This window comes from Ceratotherium simum, chromosome X, assembly GCF_057802395.1.
Source record: "Ceratotherium simum simum isolate JZ-2026a chromosome X, ASM5780239v1, whole genome shotgun sequence".
In the NCBI taxonomy this organism is placed as follows: domain Eukaryota; kingdom Metazoa; phylum Chordata; class Mammalia; order Perissodactyla; family Rhinocerotidae; genus Ceratotherium; species Ceratotherium simum.
The window spans coordinates 67,060,768-67,074,096 of NC_141940.1; positions in this window are offsets into that span (position 1 = coordinate 67,060,768).

Sequence of the window (13,329 nt, forward strand, 5' to 3'; positions counted from 1 at the left end):
AGAATTTGTTTGTTCTTCTTTTTCTAATTCCGTTAGGCATAGTTTGAGGTTGCTTATTTTGGCTTTTTCTTGTTTGTTATGGTGGGCCAGTATTGCTATGAGTTTCCCTCTCAGGATCGCTTTTGCCGTATCCCATATGAGTTGGTATGGTGTATTTTCATTTTCATTTGACTCCAGATATGCTTTGAGTTCTCCTTTAATTTCATCAATGATCCATTGGTTGTTTAGTAGCATGTTTTTGAGTCTCCACAGCTTTTTCACTTTCCCAGTTTTTTCCTTGTAGTTAATTTCTAACTTAATGGCATTATGGTCTGAAGCTATATGCCAACCAATTCGACAATCTGGAAGAAATGGATAAATTCTTAGAATCATACAACCTTCCAAAACTGGATCAAGAAGAAGTAGAGAATTTGAATAGACCAATCACCAGTAAGGAGATCGAAACAGTAATCAAAAACCTCCCCAAAAATAAAAGTCCAGGACCAGACAGCTTCCCTGGTGAATTCTACCAAACATTCAAAGAAGACTTAATACCTATCCTTCTCAAACTCTTCCAAAAAATTGAGGAGAGGGGGCAGCTCCCTAACTCATTCTACGAAGCCGACATTACTCTGATACCAAAACCAGATAAGGACAACACAAAAAAAAGAAAATTACAGGCCAATATCACTGACGAACACCGATGCAAAAATCCTCAACAAAATCCTAGCAAATTGCATACAACAATACGTTAAAAAGATTATACACCATGATCAAGGGAGACTTATTCCAGGTATGCAGGGATGGTTCAACATTCGCAAATCAATCAACGTAATACACCACATTAATAAAATGAAGAATAAAAATCACATGATTATCTCAATAGATGCAGAGAAAGCATTTGACAAGATACAGCATCCATTTATGATAAAAACTCTGAATAAAATGGGTATAGAAGGAAAGTACCTCAACATAATAAAGGTCACATATGAGAAACCCACAGCTAATATAATCTTCAACGGTGAGAAACTGAAAGCTATCCCTCTAAGAACAGGAACCAGACAAGGATGCCCACTGTCACCACTCCTATTTAACATAGTACTGGAAGCCAGAGCAATCAGGCAAGAGAAAGAAATAAAAGGGATCCAAATTGGAAAGGAAGAAGTGAAACTGTCACTGTTTGCAGATGACATGATTTTTTATATAGAAAACCCTAAAGATCCACCAGAAAACTTTTAGAAGTAATAAACGAATATGGTAAAGTTGCAGGATACAAAATCAACATGCAAAAATCAGTTGCATTTCTATACACTAACAACGAAGTAGCAGAAAGAGAAATTAAGAATACCACCCCATTTACAACTGCAACAAAAATAATAAAATACCTAGGAATAAACTTAACCAAAGATGTGAAAGAGCTGTACACGGAAAACTATAAAACATTTCTGAAAGAAATTGAAGAAGACAGAAAGAAATGGAAAGATATTCCACGCTCTTGGATAGGAAGAATTAACATAGTTAAGATGTCCATACTTCCAAAAGCAATCTATAGATTCAATGCAATCCCTATCAAAGTTCCAACAACATTTTTCACAGAAATAGAACAAATAATCCTGAACCCCTTTCTTACATCATATACAAAAATCAACTGAAAATGGATAAGACGTAACATCTGAAACCATAGAACTCTTAGAGGAAAACAGAGGAGGTAAGCTCTTTACATCAGTCATGGCAATGATGTTTTTTTTGGGTTTGACACCAAAAGCAAAGTCAACAAAAGCAAAATAAACAAATGGTACTACATCAAATTAAAAGGTTTCTGCACAGCAAAGAAATCCATCAACAAAATGAAAAGGCAACCCATGGGAGAAAATGTTTGCAAGTCGCATATCTGATAAGGGGTTAATATCCAAAATATATAAAGACCTCATACAATTCAATAGCAAGAAAACAAACAATCCAATTAAAAAATGGGCAGAGGGGCTGAATAGATCTTTTTGCAAAATAAGATATACAAATGGTCAACAGGTACATAAAAAGGTGCTCATCACTAATAATCAGGGAAATGCAAATCAAAACCACAATGAGATAGCACCTCACACCTATTAGAATGGGTTTCATCAAAAAGACAGGAGATAAGTGTTGACAAGGATGTAGAGAAAAAGAAACTATTGTGCACTGTTGGTGGGAATATAAATTAGTAAAGCCACTATGGAAAACAGTATAAAGTTTCCTCAAAAATTAAAAATAGAACTACCATAAAATCCAGCAATCCCACCTTTCAGTATATATCCAAAGAAAATAAAAACAAGAGTTAGAAGAGATATATATACTTCCATATTCATTGCATCATTATTCACAATAGCCAAGATATGGAAACATCGTAAGTGTCTGTTAATGGATGAGTGGATAAAGAATATATATTATATGTATATATATATATATATATATATATATATATAGCCACTTCTATTCAACACTGCACTGGATGGTCTAGCCGAGACAATTATGCTAGAAAAAAAAATGAATAAAAGTCACCTAGAATGGAAAAGAAGAAGTAAGCTATCTCTGTTCACAGATAAATGATATTATATATTTGCATATACATGATATTATATATATAAAATCCTGAGAAATGTACCTAAAAACTCATTAATAAATGAGTATAGCAAGACTGTAGGATAAAAGATAAATATACAAAAATCAATTTTATTTTGATATACTAGCAAATAATGATCCAAAAATGAAATTAAGAAAAAGCATTTCATTATCAATAGCATCAAAATAATAAAACGCTTAGGAACAAGTTCAACAAAATAAAAACATGTACACTGAAAACTATAAAACATTGTTGAAAGATCTAAATAAATGAAAATGCAGGCCATGATCATGAATCAGAAGACTTAAAATTGTTAAGACAGCAGTACTTTCCAAATTTATCTACAGAATGAGCACCATCCCTATCAAAATTTCAGATGGCTTTTTTGGAGAAATTGACAAGCTGATCATAATATTTATATGGAAATGTGAGGGACCAAGAACAGCCAAAACAGTCATGAAAAAGAAGAATAAAGTTGAAAGACTCACACTTCTCAATTTGAAAACTTACAACAATTCTTCAGTAATCAAGATGGTACTAGCACAAAAATAAACATATAGATCAATGAAACAAAATAGAAAATCCAGAAATAAATGCTTACACTTATAGTCAACTGAGTTTCAACAAGGTTTCTAACACAATACAATAGGAAAAAATAGTCTTTTCAGCCAATGGTGGTGGGACAACTGGATATCCATATGCAAAATGATGAAGTTGGACTACTACCTCAAACCATAATTAACTTAAAATAGTTCATAGACCTAAATAAAAGACTAAAACTATAAAACACTTAGAAGAATACATAGGTGTATATATTCATAACCTTGCATTAGGCAATAGTTTATCAGATACAACACCAAAGCACACATTACAAAATAAAAAATAGATACATTGAATTTAATCCAAATTAAAAATACATATGCTGCACAAAGAACATTCTCAAGGATAGGTTACACGTTAACAAAATAAGTCTTAAAATATATAAGAAGATTGAAATCATTTCAAGTATCTTTTCTGACCACAATGGGATGAAACTGGAAATCAATGACAGTAAGAAAATGGGAAAAGTCAGATACATGGAAACTAAACAACATACTCTTGAACAATCATTGGGTCAGAAAGAAAATCAGGAGGGAATTTAAAAAATGTCTGAAGATAAAAGAAAATTAAAACACAACATACTAAAACTTTTGGGTGCAGCAAAAACAGTACTAACAGAGAAGTTTATAGTGATAATCACCCACTTAAAAAAAGAAGAAAGATCTCAAATAAACAATTTGACTTTATGGCTCAAAGAACTAGAGAAAGAACAAACTAAATTCAAAATTAGCAGAAGAAAGGGAATAAAAAAATTAGAGCAGAAATAAATTAGAGAATAGAGAGATAATAGAAAAAGACAACAAAAGTGTTGAGTTTTTGAAAAGATGAACAAAATCAATAAACCCTTAGTTAAAGAAAAAAAGAGAAGACTCAAGTAAATAAAATCAGAAATGAAAGGGGAGATAGTATATACATGCCTCAGAAATAAAAATATCCATAAGATACTATTATGAACAATTACATACCAACAAATTGGACACTCTAGAAGAAATGAGTAAACTCTTAGAAACACACAACCTACCAAAATTGAATCAAAAAGAAATAGAAAATCTGAACAGACCAATAACAAATAAGGAGATTGAAGCAGTAATCAAAAACCTGCCAATAAAGAAAAGCCTAGGACTAGATGGCTTCATAGGTAAATTCTATCAAACATTCAAAGAATAATTAATACGAATCCTTCTTAAACTCTTCCAAAAAATAGAAGAGGGAACACCTATGAACTCATTTCATGAAGCTAGCATCACCCTGATGCCAAAGTCAGACAAGAACATCACGAGAAAAGAAAACTACCAGCCAGTATCCCTGATAAACATAGATGCAAAAATCCTCAGTGAATTACTAGCAAAATGAATTTAATAGTACATTAAAAGGATTGTACACCATGACCAAGTGAGATATATCCCTGGGATGCAAGTATGGTTCACCATATGCTAATCAATCAATGTGATACACCACATTAACAAAATAAAAGATAAAACCCACGTGATCATCTCAATAGATGCAGAAAAGACATTTGACAATATTCAATGTCCATTCATGATAAAAATTCTAAACAAAATAAATATAGATGCAACTTACCTCAACACAATAAAGGCATATATGAAAAGCCCAGAGCTAACAATACAATCAATGGAAAAAATCTGAAAACTTTTCCTCTGTAATCTGGTACAAGCAAGGATGCCCACTCTCACCACTTCTATTCAATACAGTACTGGACGTCATAGCCAGCGCAAATAGAAAAGTAAAGAAACAAAGCCATCCAAATCAGAATAGAAGAAGTAAAATTATATCTGTTTGTATATGATATGATCATTTAACAAATAATGTGATTCAGAAAATCCTGAAGACTCAAAAAAAGAAACTGTTAGAAGTATTAAATGAATTCAGTAAAATTTCAGGAAACAAAATCAACATAGAAGAATCAGCAGTATTTCTATACATAAACAACAAACAATCTGAAAAAGAAAGTGAGAAAAATATCCCATTTACAATACTAACAAAAAGAATAAAATACTTAGGAATTAACTGAAGACACAAATGATTTGTTTACTGAAAATTTTAAAACATTGATGAAGAAAAGTAAAGAAAACAGAGATAAATGGAAAAACATTCCATGTTTGTGGATTGGAAGAATTAATATTGCCAAAATGTCCATACTACCCAAAGTGATCTACAGATTCAATGCAATCTCTATCAAAATCCCAATGGCATTCTTTATAGAAATAGAAAAAATAGTTCTAAAATTCATATAGAAACATAAAAGACCCTGAATAGCCAAAGCAATCTTAAGCAAGAACAAAGTTGAAGGCAATACACTTCTGCACTTCAAAATATATTGCAAGGCTACAGTAATCAAAACAGTATAATACTGACATAAAACCAGGCATATAAAACAATGGAACAGAATAGGCCCATTAGTAAGTCCACATATCTACGGTCAACTGATCTTTGACAAGGGCGCCAAAAACACACAATGAGAAAAGGATAGTCTATTCAATAAACGGTGGTGAGAAAACAGGATATCCAACTGCAGAATAAAAACGCACCCTTATCTCACACCATATACGAAAATCAACTCAAAGTGGATTACCGACTTAAATGTAAGACCTGAAACAGTAAAAATACTAGAAGAAAACATGAGGAAAAAGCTTCTTGACATTGAAGCAATGATTTTTGGGTATGACACCAAAAGCACAAGTAAATTAAATCTAGCAAAATTAACAGCAAAATTAAATAGGTGGGGTTGCATCAAACTAAAAAAAACTTCTGCACAGCAAAGAAAATAGTCAACAAAGAGAAAAGGTAAAGGAGAAAATATTTTCAAACCACACATTAGATAAGAGGCTAATGTCTAAAATATATAAGGAACTCACACAATTCAATAGCAAAATAAATAGTCTTATATATAAATGTACAAGGACCTGACTATACATTTCTCAAAAGAAGACATACAAATAACCAACAAACATATGAAAAGATCCTCAATATCATTAGTCATTAGATAAATGCAAATCAAAACCACAATGACATACCATTTCATACCCACTAGAATTGCTATAATAAAAAATACAGACTGTAACAACTGTTGATGAGGATGTGGAGAAATTGGAACCCTCTTACACTGCTGGCAGGAATGTAAAAGGGTGCAGCCACTGAGAAAAACAATTCGGCAGTTTTTCCAAAAGTTAAACATGGAGTACCATATGACCTAGCAATTGCAATCCTAGGTATCTACTCAAAAGAACTGAAAATGTACAATTGAAAAAGTCTTTCCACAGAAAGACTTGTATGTGCCTATTTATAGCAGCATTATTCATAATAGCCCAAAAGTGGAAACAATTTAAGCGTCCACTAATGGATGAAAGGGTAAACAAAATGTGGTATATACATACAGTGGGATTTTATTTGGTCATGAAAAGGAATGAAGTACTAATACATGCTATAATATGGATGAACCTCAAAAATATTAAGCACAGTGAAAGAAGCCAGTCCCAAAGAACTACATATTGTATGATTCCATTTGTAAAGGGTGTCCAGAATAGGCAGATCCATAAAGACAGAAAGTAGATTAGTGGTTGTTAGGGGCTGGGAAGAGGGAGAAATGGGAAGTGACTGTGAATGGATACAGGGTTGTTGTTTTATTTGACTTTTTTTGCAGTTATGAAAATGTTCTAAAATTGGATAGTGATGATGGTGGCACAACTCTGTGAATACTACTTAAAAAATACTGAATTATACTATTTAAAAAAGTGAATTTTATGGTATATCAATTTTATCTCAATAAATATATTATTTAAAAATATTAGGACAGAGGAGTAAGCAGGGGACAGATCATGAAAGAGCATTTTAGGCAGTGGCAATTAATTCAGTTTTTATTCCAAGTGCAAGGAATGGTTTTAGGCAGAAGTGTGTTATTATCCGGTTCTGTGTTTTTAAAAGATCATTCTATTGTATGGATATACTGAAAGAAGGTAAGATGGAAACAGGGGGACAAATAGGAAGCACTTTGGGCAGGAAAAACAAAGGACACTTGAACTGGAGTAGCAGCACAGAGACAAAAAGATTTACTAAACTGGGAAGATTAAGGTAGGAGCAAGGATAGGAAGGAGAGGGACAATGGAAATGAAGAGCGTGGGATCTGAGATGTCATCTACATCTTATATAGAAACAGAACCAAATTAACAGGTGGGCTACCCAATCTGCAAGGACAACTAAACACCTCTGAAAACACAGAAGAAAAATGTATTTACCAAAACTCTTCTTAGAGATAGCGCTTTGTGTTGTTGGAAAGATCACTTACTTGGAGTGAGGTGAGACAATAATACTCCCAAAAGAAAATAGCATGTCCAAATTAAAATAGATATTCTCTAAGTTTCCTAGAGAAGGGAGAATGGGGCCAGTTAATTGCAGAACTTTTGCTTTGTTGAGAAGAATATACACATTTGGTATTAAGAGGTGGACTATTCAAGGCCACAGAGGAAAGGCAAGCTACCATAAGCAAGTCTCTTCCTCTTAAGCAGCTCTCAGCTTCTCCTCCAACAGAATGTTAATCAAATTATTTAAAATACCTATGCAGTACCCTACGTTCCATATTACCTAGCATAAATAAGTTTATGGAAAGCAAGCCAATGTCAACCTGAATACTAACGAAATAAATGTAACTTTTAAGATTAAACTAAAATACTTCCACCTCTTAAATTATCTCTGTCTAAAATTGGTTTTGGTCATGTTATTTAAATCATTGTCAAATTTCAAATAGCACCCTAGGAGGGCATGACTTTTTCTGTTAATCAAAAGAGAATATGAGGTAAAAAATTTTGAAAAAAAATATGAATAGTGTCATACCACTTATAGAAGAGGTAGATCTGTATGTGTGTATGTCTGTGCACATTCAAATCACACAAAGAGATTTCAGGAGAATCACCAAGATGTAGTAGGATTTTGAGTGATTTTTACAATTTTATTCTGATTATCTTTCTGAATTGTTTTGATTTTTAGAACAAACATAAACTATTTTATAATTCAAAAATATTTTAAGGCTAAACTTATCCTTCTTATATTTGAATAAGGAAACCTGGCTATGATGGCTTGATTTATATTTTTCTTCTAAAGTGCCTTACTGCTTTTCAGAAGGAAAGAAGTCAGAGTGATTCTCTGATAAACAGTCTTCAAAAACAATATTTGAAAGGCTTTAAATTGTGATATCTGTCTGTAAATATGGCAATATTTATCCTCACATTCCTCTTTGTCTCTGTGGTGCTCTCTCAATCAGAAGAAAGCTTCCAGCCAACATCATATAGTGGCGGTGTAGTACATTCATTAACCAAACATTTTTAATTTTGGTTATAACCAAACATTATAATTTTTGAAATTCTATGCTAGGTGAGAGATACAAATAAGGATAAGACAATGCCATTGCCCTCCAGGTACACATAATTGGATGGAAAAATAAGACACATGCTCAAGTAATAGCTGCATACTATTGCATATGTATGCCATACAGGCATTCTAGACATCATCTGTGGTAGACAGAATACTTCTAGTTGCAGTGAATGGGGAAGGCTTCCCAAAGATAGACTTTTAACCATAGAAGACAACAGGTGCTTTTAAACGGAAATGGCAGCTGCAATGGCAAAAGGAAAACAAACATGAGGTGTCTTTGAGGCATTGCATGGAGTGAATGGGGTATTATATGTCATGTGAACACCGAAGACAGTCAAGAGTCAAAGGTGATCTCAAGAATCTTAACCTAACGGCTGTGAACATTGTGGTAAATTCAGGAAGAGAAGCTAGTTTAAGGCAAAAGCTAGCAAGTTCTATTTTAAACCTGATTATGACATATTCGAGTAGAAATAGTCAAGTATATATAGACTGTTGTTAATTGGCCAATGGTTAGGACTAGATATGGAAATTTTGAAGTCGTTAGCAAAGACAGACTATTTGAAGCTATTTTATTTATTGGATTATTTATTTATTTAATGGATTGAGGATCCAAGAGAATAAAAGTGTGTGTTGGGGTTGGGGAATGGTGAAAAAGCGGCATCAGGGTAGAGTCTAGATATAGTGATAGGACGATGAGAAGTAAGGAAACAAAAATAAGAAGTTATGGTCATAGAAAAAGAAGAGAAACAACAATATAGGATTTATAAGAAATATAAGGAAGAAGAGGGTTCCATAAAGACAAGGGTAATCAGTTTTGTAAAATGAAACATAAAGGTCAAAGAATGTGAAGAACAAAAATAATTGGGTTTAGATTAAAAGCCAGACATAAAGGAAATATCGAGGAAGTGAATAGGGCAAAAAGGATAGTGGGTTAAGAATAGTATGAGTGGTAAAGAAATGAAAGCTATAGTTATAGACTCCACTATCTGTACAGTAGTAGAGAAAAAGCATGTTGACAGGAAAAAGCAACAGACTCATGCAACTGTTTATTCTTCTAAACAAGAGAGATTTGTGTGCACTGAAAGAAATAAAATGGGGGACAAAGGCCTTTAGAATGATGAGATATAATCTCACTTACTTTCAAATAAACGAGTGGAAAGCTAAAAACAAAACCAAAACAGGTTTTGGCTTCCTGTTTTGAACGGGTATGATTTACTTCAAAATCCCAGTTTACCTCTAAAAGAAACCATCCTTGAACTGGAAGTCCCCTCATCAACCCTCCAACACACCAGCTAAGCTAAGTAACTTCTCCCTTAACATAACACTGAACACAAATATGAGGAGATCCCGAGTCTTGTGAGCTTCCTTACTGCACCATATTGTGCTCACTCCATGAACTTATTTTTTCATTTGTTAAAAATGCCTTTTTGATGCTCTGTTCTCATTTCATTTTTGGTCTCACTTTCTCGAACTGACTTACACCTGCCCCACTTTCCAGCATAGGTAAAATAAATGCCACCCATTAGGCAAAAAGATGATTTGAGGAGGCTTTACAGATCAAAAATATATTCCCCACAAATATTAATGTCATCTGAAATTCCAACATTAGACATTCATTCTTATAGACCTTAAAGGGATTTTTATTTTCTTGGAGACTCTGAAATGGGGACTGAAATTATTTTCCTTTTATAGCCAGAAATTATGAAGCTCTCTGAGTAGAATTGATACCTGGGAAAAATAAGACATAGGATTCATGAGAAGGAAAATATCCCTGACGGAGAAAGGCAAGCAAAGATTGAAAAATCTGAGATATAATCCATCCAACTCTGTCCTCACCCTTCCGTAAACACACTTACTTGTAATTTTTATTTTCTTAAACTGATTGTTTTATATTTCTTCCTTATAGCTTCTCTTCTATATCCTTTACATACACTAGGTGGCAGTGCAACGACAGGAGAAAAAAAAGTAGACTCTAGGTTCTGAAAACAACTTTAATAGAGACCACATCTTTGTGCATTTTCATTTTAACAAACGAAGAAACTGAGACCCCATTAATGAGGTGACCTGTCCGAAGTCACAAGCTATTTAGTGCCCAGTCAGTGACTCATCCATGCTCTTCAACCTCCCCAGTCTCTCCAGTCTCTCAGTGCCTCGGTTTCTCCCAGTCCATCCTCAGGGTTTCACTTCTTTCCTCAGCCAGTGCAAACCCCTTTATTGCCAACATCCTCTAAACTGTCATCCCCTTACCCTTCTGCTCCACCAACTCTTCTCAGAACCTACATTGGGACTATCTAAAACAGTGCAGGAGAAAACCACCTAGAGTACAAGTTTTGCCTTTAAAAAACGTGCAGTCTCCAATTTTACCCAAACACTCGCTGATAAACGGGGATTCTCTTTACTGTCTCTGTCAGTTCTCACTTTCCTTCTTCACAATGTGAATCAACAAATACCTCTCAAAGCCCAAAAGCCCCTGCTTTCTGAAGACAATCTGACCTCATACTTCACAGTGAAAAATAAAGCTATCATGAAAGAACTTTTCACCATGTACATGTTTGCTTATCTATAACTATACCCACCTCACCTCCTTTCCCCTAGTTTCAAATAACTCTCCTATTCACAGTTAATCCTCCAGTTGTGCTTTTTACTCTGTCCCTTTCAATCCTCCACCAGAAATTTTGGACCTTACTTCATCAGTTTTCCTCATCTAGCCTCTCTTCTCACACTTTCATTCTTTTCTGTCTCCTACCGTGTGTGCTATAAACATACTCAAGTTTCTGTAATTATTGAAATATTTTTCTTCCCCAATATAATGGTAACAGGCCATAAAACACATAGAGTAATTACCATATGCCAGGCACCTTTTTAAGTGATTTGCATAACCTAACTCTTTTAACTCTCACAACTACCTTATGAGATAATTCACTACTGTCATCATTAATTTGCAGATGAGAAAAGGGAGGCACAGAGAGATCAAGTATCTTGCTCAAGATTGCACAGCTAGTAAGTGGCAAAGCTAGGTTTCAAATCTAGACTTTCAGGGTGCAGAGTCTGTACTAATAACCACTATTCTGTACTGCCAAGGTCCTCTAGTGTCCAGTGTTCTCTTTTTCCTCCTTTTACATCCAAATTTTCATGAGAACAATTTATTTTCACTGTCTCCACTTTTCCTACTGCCCTTTCATTGGTAGCCCACTGTAATTAGGGACACACCCCTATCATTCCACCAAAACTGTTCTGTCAGGTCATTGCTAAATCCAACAGATACTTTCCTAATCTTACTCATTTTGACCTCTTTTTTTGCATTCAATATGGTCAACCATTTCCTTCTTAAAGCTCTGACCTTCCTTCATTTCCATCAGACTCTTTTTCAAATTTTGTTCCCACTTCTCTAGCTGCTTCCTATCAGTCTCTAGGGTTTTTTTTTTTCCTCTCCCAATCTCTTAAATGTCAGCATTCTTTAGTGTCCCATTCTCTGTGTTCTCTTGAGTTTTGGAATCAAGTCCTGAATTTAAATCTAAGCTCCACCATTAACCAACTTTGTTACCCTGGGCAAATGGCTTCCTCTCAGAGGGGCGTTGTGAGAAATAAATTACATAATGCATGTAAAGTACTTATCATAGTGCCGGATATATAGTAGATAAAGAATATTAGCTTTTTTATTGCTATCATTATCATCACTATTATTATCTCATTTATAGTTATAGGCTTTGTTATATCCTCTATGCTGATCATTTCCAAATATGTATAGCTTTTTCCCTTGAGTTTCAGGTCCATATATTTGTATCCGACATTCCCATAGGCATTTTCAAACTCAACAAGTTCAAAACAGCATACATGATTGTTGCTATCCACTGAGAAGCCTGGCCCTCCTTCTGTATTGCAAATTTTATTAAATGGCAGCCAATGACTCAAGCTAAAAACTTCAGTTATGTTCAATCTTTCCTGTTACTTTACCACCTCACTAAACGAAATTCTATACATCTTATATATGTAATTTCTATACACCTCTTATGTAAATTTTATACATCTCTTGTGTTTCAGATCCATGCTAACTTGTCCTTTTAAATAAGTTCTACCTATGTAGTACCATCTGGTGGATTCACATGTAGCCTATTCTGATCTTACAAGGACAACTTCTCTCCAAGTTAGAGAATTATTAGCTTAGTAGTCACCTCAGCTAAAATGTATGTTTCTTGCTTTATAATTTGCAAGCATGAGCTTCACAGATCAATATTACACACAAGTAGCAGGCAAGATTTAGGCCCAATTACCTGACTACTAACCAACACTATATTCCTTTACCTCTTGTGGAGAAATCCACTAGAACTAACAAAAGATCATTTGCAATTTTTTTTTTCTTGAAATCTCCTCAGTCTTAGAATCTTTGGGAGGAAAATTATTTTTGTTATGAGTTAAACTTTCTCTTTACTACTTTGTACTATAGCTGTACAAAATTGCTTATAGTTGCCCATTCATGTCAGGCAGTTCCACACTCTATACACAGAAGTAAGAATTCACATGTTGAGCTGAGGAAAAGTGAAAAGAACTCATTTTCTACGAAGAGAGTTATTTTTTTTTTCTTTTTAGAAGAGATATGAACAGTGAACTTGGTCCAAATATGTACATGCATCACTTAACAAGAGTATTGTGCTAAGTTATGCTTCAAGAGGGTGATTATCAGGGAATACAAAGATGGTTTGGTTGGAAGCTCCACACCTGAGGCACTCACAGTCAAATAAGAGAGCTAAGAAATGTCCGTATGTGAT